Below are 18,381 nucleotides of genomic sequence, written 5' to 3'. Positions count from 1 at the left end.
CATTCTGGAGGAGATCAGAGAAGGTCAGAGATCTGATATGCTTTTGGTTGATAAGTTGACTTTAGTGAATCAAAGTCAAGGTGGTGAATTCAGAGTTGATGAGAATGGTGTTTTGAGATTTGGTAGTCGGGTGTGTATTCCGGATGTTACTGAGCTTAAGAAGAGTATTCTGGAGGAAGGACATCGTAGTGGTTTGAGTATCCATCCTGGAGCTACGAAGATGTATCATGATTTGAAGAAGCTATTTTGGTGGCCGGGAATGAAGAAAGAAATTGCGAGTTTTGTTTATTCCTGTTTGACTTGTCAGAAGTCGAAGATTGAGCATCAGAAGCCGTCTGGGCTAATGCAACTGTTGGCTATTCCAGAGTGGAAGTGGGATAGTATCAGTATGGATTTTGTTTCTGGTTTGCCGAGGACAAGTAAGAATTTTGAGGCTATTTGGGTGATTGTTGACAGATTGACGAAGTCGGCTCATTTCATCCCGATCAGAATGGATTATCCGTTAGAGAGATTAGCCGAGTTGTATATTGAGAAAATTGTAAGTTTGCATGGTATTCCGTCGAGTATTGTTTCGGACAGAGATCCTAGATTTACATCGAAGTTCTGGGAAGGTTTGCAGAGGGCTTTGGGAACTAAACTGAGATTGAGTTCTGCATATCATCCGCAGACTGATGGTCAGACTGAGAGGACGATTCAGTCATTGGAGGATCTTTTGAGAGCTTGTGTTTTGGAAAAAGGAGGTGCTTGGGATTGTTATTTGCCTTTGATTGAGTTTACCTACAACAATAGTTTTCACTCGAGTATTGGTATGGCACCGTTTGAAGCTTTGTATGGTAGGAGATGTCGGACACCTTTGTGTTGGTATGAGTCCGGTGAGAGTGCTGTGGTTGGACCGGAGATTGTTCAACAAACTACCGAAAAGATTAAGATGATTCAGGAGAAGATGAGGATTGCTCAGAGTCGTCAGAAAAGTTATCATGACAAGAGAAGGAAGTCACTTGAGTTTCAAGAGGGAGACCATGTGTTTCTTCGTGTTACTCCGATAACGGGTGTTGGTCGAGCTTTGAAGTCGAAGAAGTTGACACCTCGATTTATTGGTCCTTATCAGATTTTGGAGAGGATAGGAGAGGTAGCCTATCGTATCGCTTTACCGCCGTCGCTTGCGAATTTGCATGATGTCTTTCATGTGTCTCAGTTGAGGAGGTACATTCATGATCCGTCGCATGTGGTCCAAGTAGATGATGTACAGGTGAGAGATAACCTGACTGTTGAAACATCACCTATGAGGATCGAGGATCGAGAGTGGAAGCAATTGCGGGGTAAAGAGATTGCCTTGGTGAAGGTAGCTTGGGGAGGACCAGCAGGTGGCAATGTGACTTGGGAACTGGAGAGCCAGATGAAGGAGTCTTATCCGGAGTTGTTCGATTGAGGTATGTTTTCGAGGACGAAAACTCTTTTAGTGGGGGAGAGTTGTAACACCCCAATTAAAATAAGATAATTATTTAATTTAAATTAATATTTTATTTATTAATTTAATTGAATAATTGGAAGTTTGAATTATTATTATTATTATTTTGGAATAATAATTATTGGAGTAAAAATAAGTTGGAATAATAAAAAGTCCCATTTTTGGTAAAAAGGGTTTTCACGTGAAAAGGAAAACAGAGAGAAGCGGTTGAAAGAGGAAAAAGGGCAAAAGGCAGAGCAAGAGAAGAGGAAGAGCTTGAAGTTGCAGAATTTGCCGGATTTACTCAGGTAAGGGGGGTTTATCATCAATTAACGGGTATTATGGGATGATATGTACTGGGTAGTAATAGACCATTTGTTTTACCTCTGATTGGATGATATATGCTGAATTGTGGAACTTTTGAGATGAACGAAAATTTGATTATAATTGACGAAATTCGTAGGAATTAGAGGTAGAAAGGTTAGAAAATTGTGAAATCGAAAGTGTATGATTCGTGTTAGATGATATGAATGAATTGTGTGTGAAATTTGGACTGTAGAAGGTTGAATCGGATAGGTCTCGTAGCAGAGAAAGCCATTGCAGATCTGAGAGCTCTGGTCTCTGGTCATACGCGTATGGCACTAGGCAATACGCGTATGAGATGTTGGTACGCGTATGGGGGGGAAGCCTTACGCGTATGGGTGGAAAAGATGGCATTTTGAACGTGAATTGGTCTCTGTTGGTACGCGTAATGGGAAGTTGTTACGCGTAGCGTACGCGTATGGGATAGGTGGTACGCGTATGAGTTGGGCGAGGAAATGCGCATACGCGTAAGAGAGTAGGCATTACGCGTATGGAGTTGGCCAGGTTTGGGCAATACGCGTATGGCATGGGCAGTACGCGTATGGGCAGAGTGGGGATTTTCCTGAACTGTTGTTGTGCAGTTTTTGGTTGTTTAGGCTGAGTGATGTACTTAGCTGAGATATGATGTTGTAGGGATCATTTCCCGTTGTTTTGAGTGGTATAGGTATTAGTAGAGCGGGCTAATACTGTGTTTGATTATGTGGCATGATATGATATGCTTTTGTGATTAATTATGTTGATAATGTGTGATGGTATACATGATGATGTGAATGTATACATTTGTGAATAGACTGTATTATGGCTTAGAGTGTGAGCATGTGTCTATTCTTGATTATTGTTGATGTTGCATTGCTAGGTGATTAGCATGCATATTGTGGCCTTCGGGTGGTAGCTAATTCCCATGGTGAGGAATTAGTGAGTTTAGTCATTATTGGACTGTTGTTGATTGTTTGCATGCTAGGTGATTAGCGTGCATTTCATGGCCCATTTGGGGTGGTAGCTAATTCCCATGGTGAGGAATTAGTGAGTGAGTCACTATGTCTCAAATGAGTGGGACTAGTGAGCTTGGTAGCCGTGCCTGGATTTGGACGGTGAGGTTGAACTATATGTTCACAAATAGTCGGTACCGCATGCATAGAGTCTCATTGCATAATGAATGTGTGGCATATGATATGATTGGATGTATTCCAGTATTATATGTGTGTTGTGTGTTGTGTTGTTAATGATTGAATATGATGGAGAATTGTACTGTTGAGTATGATGTTTGAATGGATATTACTGTTGCTGAATGCGTAGTCTAATTAGGGTGAATTAATGTGTTAATTACTTGGCATTACATGTTGTTCTATAATGCTTATTATATTGATTGAGGAACTCACCCTTACGCCTATTTTTCAGGTAACGAGAAGTGAGTTGATTAGAAGCTAATGCTTGGAGTCTAGAGTAGTTTCTTATGGGTCATGCTCTGATAGATGTAACATCGGGAGGGGATGTTTTAACTAAGTTGATATTGGTTGTTGAATGATTTACATGTATCGTGTTACATGTTTTACATTGATGTTGAATTTATTCCGCTGCGAATTATGCAAAGAATCTTATTTTAATTAAATGAATGAGCATGACAGGATAATCTGATGAATGTGGTGAAATGTTTGTGTGACACCCTTCGGGGCATAATTACTTTGATGAAAATATTGTTATTTTAAGTATAATAATTTGGGGTATTTAGAAGGGTGTTACAATACCTATTTCTCTTTGCATATGAGGAATGCAAAGGGTGGTGGTGCCATTGTATGCTGTTTGCCCCTGTTGTATAAGTGGTTTATTTCTCACTTACTGCAGACGGTCGCTTTCAAGGAGAACAAATGATGTCTACGGTGGTCCACGAGACTTATGTCTCTCACTAATGATGATATCTTTTGGTACAACCGTGTATATGATGGTGTGCAAATTATCGACTCTTGTGGTGAATTCTCCAATGTGCCTCTTCTTGGTACATGTGGTGGGATTAACTACAATCCTGTTTTAGCACGTCGTCAGCTTGGGTTCCCCCTAAAGGATAAACCTAATAACATTCTGTTAGAAGGTGTGTTCTTTCAGGAGGGTAAACATCCCCAAGGCTTGAAGGGCAGAATGGTCCATGCTTGGCGCAAGATTCATAGGAAAGGAAGGAAGGAGTTGGGTCCTAAGAACTGTGTCGCTTTGGAGCCTTATACTGCTTGGGTTAGGAAGAGAGCTTCTGAGTATCTCATGCCTTATGAGCATCCGAGACCTACACCTTTGGTTATGGTTGGGCCTTCAAACCTCCCTGACCAAGGAGTAGAGGAGTTGAGAGTCAAAGACCGTTCACGTGCTTGGATCCGTGAACGCGAAGAGTTGCTTCACAGATCAAGGAGAAGGATGCTTTGATAGAGTTTCTCGAACATCAGGTTATTGATGATCCTGATGATGCATGGACTTCTCTACTTCCTCAATCTTCCAAGTTCTGGAAGAGGAAGTATGACCGACTCGCCAAAGAGAAGGCGGATATGGAGGCAGCATACGAGAGGGAGGTGAAGAGACTTCGTGCATCCTATCTTCCTGTGTCCCGAGCTTTAGATGATTGTTTCTAGGGATCCATAGGATGATTATTTTCCTTTTCTCTTGTATATGATTGATAATGATGTACTTCTTTTCCCTAATATTATTTGATGAGATATTTCCATATGTGATAAATGTTTAATATTTCCAAAATTTGCAAATAAAACCCTAAAAGTTCCTTTGAAATAAAAACAAATCATATGCACAAACATTGCATGCATCATGTGCATAAGCAGGTTTGTTCACGGCTTCTTGTCATGTGGTCTAACTCTGTGTTCTTAATTTATTTTGAAGACAAGTTGATTCACCGGTACTACACCAGAGGCAACACTTCAAGACTGATGGATCATCTAGAACAAGAGAACCGTGAGCTGAAAGAGGAAGTGGCCAGATTGAGTGCCTTGATGGAATCATTCTTGGCTGCCCAGAGCCAGTCTTTTTCGACACCTTCAACCCCTCCCCAGAGGACAGTCATCTATGAGATTATCTCCTCAACTGTGCCTGCAGCCAGTGCACATTTTGCTCCAGCGTCCATGCCAGTCGGATTCCCGTGGGGGATGCCTCCCAATTTCATGCCTGAGGGTCCTGCTCCTACCTTTGCTTCTATGTCGGCATCTAGCCCGGTCCTTGTTGTTCCCCCTCCTGTCGTGCATACCATGCCCAGGGTAGAAGATACCATTTATCATTCTGAGCCGTCTGAGGGCCCAGATGTCTATGAGAAGATGGATGCTATGAACGATCAATTTCTTGAGCTCCGCAAGGAATTGAAAACTCTTAGAGGAATGGACCTTTTTGGCAAGTCTGTTGCCGAACTTTATTTAGTTCCCAATGTGAAGATCCCTGTAAAATTCAAGGTCCCTGACTTTGAAAAATACAAGGGAAATACTTGTCCTCTTAGCCACCTGGTCATGTATGCCAGGAAAATGTCAACTCAAACTGATAACGACCAATTGCTCATCCACTACTTTCAGGATAGTCTGTCCGGTGCCGCTTTAAGATGGTATATGGGTTTAGACGGTGCAAACATCCGATCCTTCAACGACCTTGGCGAGGCCTTCGTCAAGCAGTACAAGTATAATGTGGATATGGCTCCCGATAGGGATCAATTGAGGGCCATGTCCTAGAAGGACAAGGAAACGTTTAAAGAGTACGCCCAGAGGTGGCGAGAGTTAGCAGCACAGATCGTGCCCTCGCTGGAGGAGAAAGAGATGACTAAGATCTTCTTGAAGACCTTAAGTTCTTTTTATTATGAGCGGATGATTGCTAGCGCTCCTTCTGACTTCATCGAAATGGTGAATATGGGGATGCGTCTAGAAGAAGGGGTTAGAGAAGGACGTCTAACCAGAGAAGAAGGCTCTTCTGCTAAACACTATGGGTCGTTTGCAAAGAAGAAAGATGGAGAGGCACATGTTGTGAGCTCCCATGTGAAATCTAGAAGACCCTCTGTGAGGAGGAAGACCGTGCGTCCCGCCGGTAACCAGCACCAGGTGGCTCACATAACACCTGTTTTCAGAGACAATCAACAGTATCAGCAACATAGCAACAATCAGCAATCACATCTGTAATATCAACATCAGCAGCACCGACCGCAACAGCAGGCCTACCAGCCTCGAAACAGTAATCAAACCAGCACGAGTTACGAGAGGAGAAAGGTCACTTTTGATCCTATTCCAATGACGTATGCAGAATTATATCCCTCTTTGATAGAGAGGAAGTTGATTACTCCGAGAGACCCACCGGCTATACCTGCTAACCCCCAGTGGTGGCATAAGCCTGAATTACATTGTGTTTATCATTCTGGTGCTCCCGGCCACGACGTGGAGAATTTTTACCCTTTGAAGACCAAGGTTCAAGACCTTGTGAGGTGTGACATTCTGTGTTTCGAGGACGTAGGTCCTAACGTGAAGAAGAACCCATTGCCCGAGTATGGGAAACCTATCAACATGGTCCAGGGCTGCCCTGGCAAATACAAAGTCAAATATGTCAGTCATATTCGACAATCTCTGGTTGAGATGCATCGTTTGCTATGCGAGTACAGTCATTATGAGCACGACCATGATATATGCAGAGTATGCTCTGTTAACCGATTGGGTTGTCGCCAGGTGCGCAAGGATATTCAGGAAATGCTGGATGAAGGAGCCATTGAGATTCTTCAGAATAGGAATGTTGACGAAGATGAGCCTGAGGTCAACGTAATTTGCCCAGTATTCCGGATGCCCGAGCCTGTTATCATCAAGTATGATGGTAGCAAGCAGAAGGTTTCTCCTGTTCTTATCATTAAGCCTGCCGGTCCAATACCGTATTCTTCCGAAAAAACAATTCCCTTTCGCTACAACGTTGTTACTGTAGAAGATGGGAAAGAGGTGTCTCTGCCATCCTCCTCTATTGTTAATATCGTAGACGTAAGTGGTTTAACCCGCATCGGTCGTGTGTTTTCAGCACCTCCCAAGCCTCAGGCTAATGCCGATTTTGTTGAACGCCCGATTGGGAATGCTGTGAGCTCTCCGAATCCGGAACTTGCTGTTAAGCCCTCCTCTGTACTGAAAACCCCTACTTCTGTTGGCCCCAGTGGAAATGAGAAAGAAGACTGTGATGAGATGCTGAGGCTCATCAAGAGAAGTGAGTACAATGTTGTAGATCAGCTTCTACAAACGTCATCCAAAATATCGGTGTTATCTTTGCTCTTGAATTCAGAACCACACCGAGAGGCACTACAGAAAGTTTTGGATGTGGCATATGTAGATCATGATGTCACAATAGAACAATTCGATAACTTTGTTGCAAACATTACTGCTTGTAACAATTTGAGTTTCTATGACTCTGATCTCCCTGAGGAGGGAAGAGACCACAACTTGGCTTTACACATATCTATGAACTGCAAAGACGATGCCATGCCCAATATGCTGGTGGACACTGGGTCATCACTGAATGTATTGCCAAAATTCACTCTTTCAAAGTTGTCATATCAAGGGCCTCCCATGAGGCAGAGTGGGGTTGTTGTGAAAGCTTTCGATGGGTCGCGTAAAACGGTGATTGGGGAAGTTGATCTCCCAGTCAAAATCGGACCGAGTGATTTCCAGATTACCATCCAGGTTATGGATATCCACCAGTCGTATAGTTGTCTCTTAAGCAGACCATGGATTCACGAGGCAGGCACCGTGACATCGACCCTACACCAGAAACTGAAATTCGTGAAGAATAAGAAGCTAGTAGTGGTAGGGGGAGAAAAGGCTTTCCTGGTTAGCCACTTGTCTTCCTTCTCATATATAGATGCTGAGGATGAAGTTGGAACTCCTTTCCAAGCTTTGTCTATTGCTGAGCCTATTGAGAAGAGAACTCCTTCATTTGTTTCCTATAAAGATGCAAAATTGGCCATTGAGTGTTGTGCAACTGCTAGTTTAGGGAAAATGATTGAGCTAGAAGATAACAAGTCTCAGGCTGGCATAGGTTATTCCTCTGGGGTGTTCAACGAGGAAGGGTTGTTCAAGAGTGGAGGTTTCATCCACACCGGTCAGGATGAAGAAGCTGCTGCTGTCTTGGAAGAAGATACAGAGGATTCTGGCAATTTCATCATCCCTGGAGGGGTCTGCAACAATTGGGTCGCTGTGGATATTCCTACATTCATCCATAAGTCAACGTAATGATCACTTTGTTTAAAAACCCTTCTCCCATGCCAAAAGGAGGAGTAATGACATTGTTGGCGCATAAATACAATGATATTTTCATTCAATAAATTCATGTTAAATGTTTGTTTTTCCAATTATTTCCCTTTTCGTTTTTGCATGAAATTGGTGATCACATAAAACCTAAAAAATAAAATAAAATCAATCTTTTCATCTGCATAATGATTTGCCTTGTTTGAATTCTAAAGCTTTTCATATCCAAAATCATTATGCAGGTTGATCAAACCCATTGAACATAATGATCCAACACCATCTCCCAATTTTGAATTCCCTGTATTTGAGGCGGAAGAAGATGATGTTGAAGAAATTCCTGACGAGATTACTCGTCTACTTGAGCATGAAGAGAAAATCATTCAGCCGCATCTTGAGAGTCTGGAAACAGTCAACTTGGGGTCTGAGGATTGTGTTCGTGAAGTGAAGATTGGGGCCCTCCTTGAAGAATCTGTTAAGAAGGGGTTGATTGAGTTGCTACGAGAATATGTTGACGTCTTTGCCTGGTCATATGAAGACATGCCTGGCCTAGATACGGATATTGTGCAACACTTCCTACCCTTGAAGCCTGAGTGCGTGCCTGTGAAGTAGAAGCTTAGAAGAACTCATCCTGATATGGAAGTGAAAATCAAAGGAGAAGTTCATAAGCAAATTAATGTGGGGTTTCTGGTGACTTCTACATATCCTCAATGAGTGGCCAATATCGTGCTTGTGCCTAAGAAAGATGGAAAAGTCCGGATGTGTGTGGACTATAAAGACTTGAATAAAGCTAGTCCAAAAGATGATTTCCCTCTACCACACATTGATATGTTGGTAGACAACACAACTAAATTCAATGTCTTTTCATTTATGGATGGATTTTCCGGATATAACCAGATCAAGATGGCACCCGATGATATGGAGAAGACAACATTCATCACACCTTGGGGAACATTCTATTACCGAGTGATGCCCTTCGGTCTGAAGAACACCGGAGCCACGTATCAACGAGCTATGACCACCTTGTTTCATGATATGATGCACAAGGAGATCGAGGTATATGTTGACGATATGATCGCTAAGTCAAGAACGGAAGTTGAACATGTAGAGCATTTGTCGAAGCTTTTTCAGCGTTTGAGGAAGTACAAGCTTCGTCTGAATCCCAACAAGTGTACATTTGGGGTCCGTTCCGGCAAGTTATTGGGATTTATTGTTAGTGAAAGAGGTATTGAGGTTGATTCTGCAAAGGTCAAAGCAATACAAGAAATGCCTACGCCCAAAACTGAGAAGCAAGTCCGAGGTTTTCTTGACCGCTTGAATTATATTTCCAGATTCATATCCCACATGACTGCCATATGTGCGCCGATATTCAAGCTCCTCCGGAAAGATCAATCCCATGATTGGACCGAGGATTGCCAGAAAGATTTTGTTAGCATTAAAGAGTATTTGTATGAGCCTTCGATCCTGTCCCCGCCTGTAGAAGGAAGACCTTTGATTATGTATCTGACTGTTCTTGAGGACTCAATGGGTTGTGTCCTGGGTCAGCAGGACGAATCAGGGAAGAAGGAGTATGCTATTTACTACATGAGTAAGAAGTTCACTGATTGTGAGTCTCGATACTCAATGCTTGAGAAGACATGATGTGCTTTGGCCTAGGCTGCTAAGCACTTACGCCAATATATGATAAATCATACGACTTAGTTGATATCCCGAATGGATCCAATCAAGTATATCTTCGAAAAGCCTGCTTTAACAAGGAGGATTGCCCGTTGGCAGATGTTGTTATCTGAGTATGATATTGAGTATCGAGCTCAGAAGGCTATTAAAGGTAGTATTTTGGCTGACCACTTGGCACATCAGCCTATTGAGGATTATCAGTCCGTCCAGTATGACTTCCCAGATGAGGAGATTCTGTATTTGAAGATGAAAGATTGTGATGAGCCTACACTCGATGAAGGGCCAGAGCCTGGTTCCAGATGGAGTATGGTGTTTGATGGCGCTGTAAATCAGTATGGATATGGTATTGGGGCAGTGATTATTACTCCTCAGGGCACACATATTCCTTTTACAGCAAGGTTAACTTTCAAATGCACGAATAATATGGCTGAGTATGAGGCCTGTATTATGGGATTAGAGGAATGCATTGATCTAAGGATCAAGTATCTCGATGTTTATGGTGATTCGTCCCTCGTTGTTAATCAGATTAAGGGTGAATGGGAAACGAATCAACCTGGTCTCATTCCATATAGAGATTATGCGAGGAGGATTTCAACGTTCTTTACTGAGGTTGACTTCCATCATATTCCTCGAGATGAGAATCGGATGGCAGATGCTCTTGCTACACTTGCTTCGATGATTGTGGTTAAACTTTGGAATGAAGTCCCCAATATCACTGTGATGCGCTTGGACATACCAGCTCATGTATTTGCAGTAGAAGAGGTGAAAGATGATAAGCCATGGTATTATGACATCAAGTGTTTCCTTCAGAATCAGATTTACCCGCCTGGGGCATCTGTGAAAGATAGGAAAACTTTGAGGAGATTGTCAGGCAGTTTCTACCTCAATGGTGAAGTGCTTTATAAGAGAAATTTTGACATGGTTCTGCTCAGATGCGTGGATAGACACGAAGCAGACATGTTGATGGATGAGGTCCATGAGGGTTCATTTGGTACTCATTCTAATGGACATGCCATGGCTAGAAAGATGTTGAGGGCAGGCTACTATTGTAACATCTCAAAATTTGCCCTCCTCTCTTGGGACTAGCTTTAATATATTGCATTACATTTTAGGTCATTAGGCATTGCATATTGCATATCATGTGGTTACATTGTGCAAGCCATTCTCCCAAGTCTTGATCAGGAGATGAGGAAGTCAAAGTGCAAGCCTAGGGTTTATTGACTGATCATTGGCCATCTGAGGATTGGGCTGTGAATTAGGGTTTTGTGATTCTCAATGGATGTTGGTCTTCATCTTGATTGCAATGATACATCATCATCATCATGGTTTGTTATCATCAAGTGTTGAAGCAGGATTCCTTGAGATTAGGGTTTTGACCACTGGTCAACCCTAATCAGTTGCATTGGGCCAATCAGGGCATAGTCAGGAGATGGGGTTTATGATGGTTATGGGGTTCATTATGTGATTATTTTGTGCTTATTGAGGCTAGGGTTTCACCCTTGAGCCATTTCAGTTGAAGATTGGGGCTCAGATTGATCTATGCATTGCCAGATTCATCTATCAGATGAAAAGTCAACTGTGGTCAACTGTACATGATCTGATGGATTTGGAGGTGGAAATGAGTTGGATACACTTCATTCATGTTGGAACAAGTGTTAAATGACGTCTCAAAGCTTAAGAATGAAGAAAATCAAGTCAGGACAAAAACTGCCAAAAAAAGAAAGTGACTTGTAACTGAAGTTTCCAAAAATGGAAAGTTTTTGACCTCAAAGCCACGTGTCCAAGGAAGCTTCAAATGAAAAATTGTTCAACATGAAAGTTGTAAATATTGTTCTCACCTTTCCAAAAAGTCCAAGAACTTGAAATTCCCATGTATGGTTGGAAAATTATGGCTCAGTGAATTTCAAAAATGACCCATAATCAGGAGGCCATAACTTCCACATGGTTTGTCCAAATTGCAAGTTCTTTATATGCACAAACTCCATTTGACATGTACTTTCATGGTGCATAATTGGATTTTTCCAAAAGTGGTCAATGCAAAAAGTCAACTTTCAACTGGATAGTTAAAATGGACCAAGGGCAAAATTGTCCAACTTTCAAAATAATTGGAATTTTTGAGTGGGGATTTTTGCAACACCTCATGAATGGCATTTAAAATGTGTTGGAATCATCACTTCATGGCTAGGCTTCATAATTTGAGAATTGGCTTGAAAAATGAAATGGCTAAATTTGGACATAAACCATTCACATGTGATTTTGCAAATTACACAACCAATGAGAGTGGGACAAGTTTCAACAGCTCACACATGGCATTTGGAAGTTGTGTGAGCTGTCATTGAGGTGGCATGAGCTGTCCTATGGAAATTCCATTTTTGCCCTCACTTGAAATTTCACATTTTCACTAACAATTCCAATTTGGCTAATTACATGATTAAGGAATGATTAAGCTCACATATATAAACCTAAACACATTCTAATCATAACAGAAAATCACTTTTACCAGGATTGGATCTCAAACTCATCAAATTCTCTCAAATCCTCAAGAACACAAAAACCTTCAAACTCATCAATCTTCTTCAATTGTGGATCAATTCTCGAATCTCTTTTTGTGTTGATCTTGCATCTCCTTCCTCTACATCTGTTTGTGGTTCTAATCATCGATTGCTCCACCAATTGCAACTGTCCAAAATGCATTCATTCATGGCAAATCGTGGTTTGGTGCACTAGAAGCAACCTGGATCTGAAGCAAGCACTCCATTCACCTTCTTCATCATCCTTCTGCATCTGTTTGAAGGAATTAAGCGCCAAGGCCACGCGAACACTTCTGCCATTTCCAGGTTTTGAAGTTTTTCGAGTTTCATGATATGCTTGTTGGTTATATGTGTTTGAATGCCCTTGCTGTGTAGAGTTCAATGATATGGTTGGTTTTGGTTATAGTGAACCATAGCTCACGAAATCTGGAATTGAAGTTTTGTAATCAAACCCTAATTGATTCGATTCGCATGATATAGGAACTTTTAGGAGAAATCAAGTTGATATTCGTGTTCCTCATGTTGAGACGATTCGAATGACTATAGACTTGCTCATTTTAGTGAAAATTTCGTGTTCTTCAAATTCTTGAAAATCTGGAAAATGTTGTGATGAAGACGATGACAAAAGCTTGTTTGATCTTGTTTTCTGTTTGAATATTCGAATAGGATGTTTACCGCCCGCGCCACCTGTAATTACGAATCTGCCATTACTAATTCCAATTAATTTTAGTTAAATCATAAAAAATTATAAACACCTTTAAAAATTCACAAAAAATCATAGAAAAATCAGAAAAATGTGGAAATTTCTATGTTGACTTCCTTGTTAAATGTAGAATTTGTTTGACCTATTGGTCAAAGTTGTGCATGGCAAAAATATTGTTTGACCTAGGCTTATTTCACATGTGTTCACATTTGATACATTTGACCATTTGGTTCATGAAATGCTCATAATGTAAAATAAATTCTTGACAATTTTTGTGATGATTGTTGACTGGCTGATGTTCATTTATATGTAAATTTCATGAATTTTTGATACCTGGCCATTGAGATATGAATTTTGGAACTTAGGTGTGACAATTTGTGTCACACCTCATTGTGTCAACTTGCTGGATTTAATTGAGTGACCTAGGCTTGGTAGAATGAAATGAAATTTTGCATGATAATTGGTTGGCATGTTGAGATGTTGTATGAATTTTTGTGGAATTTTACATTGCATTTTCAAATTGATTGTGATTTTTCATTTCTATTGACCAATTGTGCAAGCTTGTGTGACATAGGTTGGTAGATTGATTGGGAAATGCTCATATTGTATTGTATGATCATGAAATTTGATATGCTTGTAATAGACACATGATGTGACATCCCTGTTTTGGTCTCATCCATTTCTTTTTTGTTTTCATTGAGTTATGAATTTTTGAAGTGGAAGCATGTATTGATGATGTGCTTTGGAGCCTATAATTGTGTCTGTTTTTGTTGATTTTCATTGACATGGTTCCATTTGCCCAATTAGGCTAAAATTTGACATGCTAGACCTGGATTAGGTCCTGTTTAGGTGTAATTTATTTGAGAATTTTTGGAAGTGTTTTGATGTGGATTTGAATGCAATAGTTCTGTTTGCATGTTTGATGCTTCATTTGGACCAATGTGGATTGTTTTGTGCATAACATGAGCATGATGAATGATATAAACATGAGACCAAGTGTGTTTGCTCTTGTTTGACATTAATTTGACTTTGGTTGGTGAATACCTTGCTGTTTAGGGATTTTTCTTGCCTTTGGACCCTAGGCTTAGCCTAGTGGTCTTGTTGCTAATATTTGCTTGATTTTTCAGGATCAATAGCACAATGCACATGGAGAATGAATCAAGTTAAATGCAATTGATGTTGTTTGATGTTTGTACACTAACATAACATTGTTTTGTAGGTTGTGAAGTTTGGGATTGAGCTTTGAGCTTGCTTTGTTGTGCATTGATCTGTATAGACTAATTGGTTGATACTTGCTGTTTAGTTTTGTCTGTCTGAATACTAACTGTGTTTGACTGTTTCCAGGTACTTTTAGTTGCTCAGTTCCTTGTGAACTTTTGCTTTGCTTTGCTTAAGCAACTTGCATTGAGGTATAACTTCCTAACTTCATGTAGTCTGGAGACCCGGCTGTTACCGGGCCGGGCAAATAAATGTCTGAAGTCCTCCTTAAGAGGCGATGATTGTGATTGTTTAATTTTGTGCCTAAGCAGGTGAAAGTCCTCTAAAGAGGCAATTGGTGGAAGTTAGGGATAAGCAATCTATCCCCCACTATTCAGTTGAGTCTTCTCCTTGCTCCCATTACATGGTTGTAGCATTGAGATCACAAGCCCAAGATCTTGTGCAGTGCACATTGTGTCAGAGTCTCTGAGTATAGAAGGGTTCCCCCATTCTGGACCCATGCTCATTTGTCAGAAGCTCTCCCTGGTTAGGGATAAGAGCTGTGAGGTCTGATCCTCACTTCACCTCTCATCTGCTTCACCTTAGCCTCGTAATGGCAAGGTTAAGAGCAAACCCAGCCCGTACAGACGACTCGCTTCGGCAGTCAAACCTATTGTGTGAGCCACTTGTTTGGTTATAGTGCGTGCTGTGTGGATATCTGTTTGAGATGCTTGTTCTCATTTGATGTATGCTTGAATTATTTTGTATGCTTGTGTGCTGGCTTCTTTCCTGGATAGGAATAGTTTGCTTATGCAAGTAGGATAGAAAACCGAACTTAGGGTAACGATGCATGGCAACACTAGGCTCGAGTCCAGCTCCCTAGTAGTGTGTCTTTCCCCGGTTTCTGGCTAGTAATTCAGTCCCTTTCGGGGGAACTACATCGCCCTGATCCTTGTTCCAGACGAGGTATGTAGGCAGGTGGTCGTGCGAGACCACTCCGGGCAACCTTTTTCTTTTTTGCGTGTGTTTACTTGTTATCTGATTGTGTTTTGGTTCGGATGCCGACGTAAGTCCAGTGATTGGCTGTCGGGCTCCACGTTTGCCGTTTTGTGCGTGTTTTGGTTCGGATGCCGACGTAATTCCATCCAGTGGTTGTCGGGCTCCATGTTTGCCACCCTTGCTTGTTTGTATGTTTTGTGTTGTTTGGCGTGCGTAAGCCGAACTACAGTGGCTCTGATTCTCATGTCCAGATGAGATATGTAGGCATAGGATGCGATGTCCTATCGAGCTCCCTTCTCTTAACCCCACCTGCGTTCCCCGTGTGTGTGTGTGATGTTTAGCAACCTATTCTTTATTTTAGAACGTGGATCCCGTCGAGTACGACGGACGTGAGGGGTGCTAATACCTTCCCCTTGCGTAACCGACTCCCTTACCCTTTCTCTTTGGTCGCAAGACCATTTCCTTTCCAGGTTTCTCTGAGCGTTTCCTTTCCCTATCTTGGGATAAATAACGCGCAGTGGCGGCTCTGTGTGTGTTTTTATTTGAGCTTCGCCGGTTGTTTTTTCGCAGGATGCGACAGCTGGCGACTCTGCTGGGGATGCACAGATGTAGACCTGTGCTGGTCCATCTTCCCCGAGCGAGTCCTTCCTAGCGTTCTAGGATTAGTTTAGGTTGCTTGTTTTGCTTGATTTATTGTATTTATTATTCTAACCAGTGTATATATTTGCATAAATATTTGCATGCATCATACTATCATGTTGTTGCTATCCTCTGTGCAGGTGGTTCCTCTGTTTTGGGGTGGGTGTTCTGAGTGGGGCTAAAACCCAGGCCCGAGTATACACCTAGGATTAGTGTGGGTCTCACGTTCCTCATTTGCTAAATCAGCATGATGTTGTAACGTGACATACCACAAGCCAGATGAGGTTCATTTGATAGTGCTTTCCTCTGTGGATATTCCGCTTTGGTTGAGTTACGTCATCTGAACTATTGACTCTGGTGACCGATCATTTCCCGGATCTTTGGTTTAGACGATCTTAAGGGAGCTACAATGGCACACCCGACAGGGCAAACCCATTGAGTATCTCTGCCCGATTGTCGAGACTATTATCCGCCTTAGGATGACCTGTTTAGAATTTACCTGTGAGGGGAGGGTTGATTATTTCAGATGCATTGCTCAGATGGTGACTTTTTGTTCCGTGGATCAGAGTCCTATTTATAAGTCGTATTTATGGTCATTTATTGCGGTGATGCCGGAGTGCTGTCCGTGATATTTATCAGTGGGGATCCGTTTATTTCAGGATTCCCCGGGCCGATGTTATCAGTGGGGATCCGTTTATTTCAGGATTCCCCGGGCCGATTCAGATGGTTGAGAATGTCTGCTCAGAGATTGTCAGATGACGATGATGATGTATCTGTCTTCCGTTTATTTCGGAACCCTTGAGTCGGATTTATGGGTACATATTCCCTCAGATGGTTGTGATCGGTTCAGAGACCAGGGTTGTGACGCAGAGCAACAGATGATCAGATGACTTGGAGGATGGCACAATGCATTGCATACATCTGCATCATTCTCATTTTGCATTCATCTGCATCGAACCTACGTCTAGCCATATGGGGAGTATTATGGATTGAGAATCTGGTTGAGAGACATCGGGATGTCAAAATGTTATTGGTGAAATATTATCTGTCTCGATGAAACCAGGATCGAAGGACAGAATCTTCCTCGTATGGATAGACGTTGCATTCATGCATATTAACCTGTTTGCTGTTTTGCAGGAATCATTGCTCGCGCTCGTAGAGTTGTACCCTTGCACTCAACCCGTCCTCACAGATACTTCACCAGGCGCAATACACCCAGACTGATGGAGCTTCCCAGCGCAGATATGCTCGAACTGAAAGATAAAATGAACGAGCTGATCAACATAATGCAAGGCTTTGCAGTTGGTCAGAAGGCTCTGGCAGATAAAGTTGAAAAGCTCGAGCGGGCTTCTGCAGCAAACAGTGTTGTTAACCTGGATGGTGTCTCCAACCAGGGGCTGGGATCCAGGGATGGTGGTAAAAGAGCGACTGTGGGTTTGGTGAATGACAATGCTGCTGGTTTCGGTGCTGCTACAGGTGGTCAACCCGGTCAGGGGCATAACCTGAAGGACAGTTTGTTCCCTCCATTCTTTGGGGTTGATGACGATAGAGAGGAGGACCGAGAAGCTGATCAATTCTCCATGCACAATGAGCCATTCGGTCAATATGGTGCTCAACCACAAGATAAAGAAATTCAGTTACTGGCAGAGAAGATAAGGGCTCTGGAAAGCCATGCTACTCCGGGATTTGTCAACATGTCCAACATGGGGCTGGTTGAGGGGATTGTGATCCCACAAAAGTTCAAAGCGCCCGCGTTTGACAAATACAATGGGAGTTCCTGCCCGGAAACCCATCTCCAAGCTTTCGTTCGCAAGATCTCTGCATACACAACAGATCAGAAGCTCTGGATGTACTTCTTCCAAGACAGTCTGTCTGGAGGATCCTTGGAGTGGTACACCAAGCTTAAGTCGTCCGATATCAAGAGCTGGCAGGATCTTGGTGACGCTTTCTTTAAACAGTATCAGTTCAATGCTGATATGGCCCCGAGTCGTACCCAGCTGCAGGGTATGTCTCAGAAGAATAACGAGGGGTTTAAGGAATATGCTCAGAGGTGGAGGGAGTTGGCTGCCAGAGTTCAACCTCCGTTGGTGGATCGGGAGATGTCGGATCTATTCATGGGTACCCTGCAAGGGGTTTTTGCTGAAAGAATGGTTGGATGCCCGGTTACCAACTTTGTTGACATTGTGGTGGCAGGGGAGAGAATTGAAAGTTGGCTGAAAATGGGGAAAATACAAGGTAATGCTTCGTCATCAGCGTCGAAGAAGCCATTCGGGAACGGTCAGCGCAAGAATGAGGGTGAATCGAGTGCTGTGTATGCCCAGAGGGGATACAGTAGGGATCATTACTACCAGCACACTGCTGTAGTAACCATCCCTGCTGGTAATCAGTCAGTACGACAACAACGTCAGCCACCTCGACAGAGAGCCGGGTATCAGGTGAAAGGAAAAGGGGTTGATCGCCATTTTGACAGGCCACCCGTGACATATGCTGTTCTGTTTAAGAAATTGATGGATCTTGGGTTGGTTCAGCCGAGGGCGATGGTTCCGATGAGATCAGATCAGAGGCCACCCAATTATGATGAGAACGCCCAGT

The sequence above is a fragment of the Lathyrus oleraceus genome, chromosome 5 (genome assembly GCF_024323335.1).
Source record: "Lathyrus oleraceus cultivar Zhongwan6 chromosome 5, CAAS_Psat_ZW6_1.0, whole genome shotgun sequence".
NCBI classification, from domain to species: domain Eukaryota; kingdom Viridiplantae; phylum Streptophyta; class Magnoliopsida; order Fabales; family Fabaceae; genus Lathyrus; species Lathyrus oleraceus.
The sequence above is the reverse complement of the archived record's forward strand: the minus strand, read 5'-3'. Positions refer to the sequence as shown.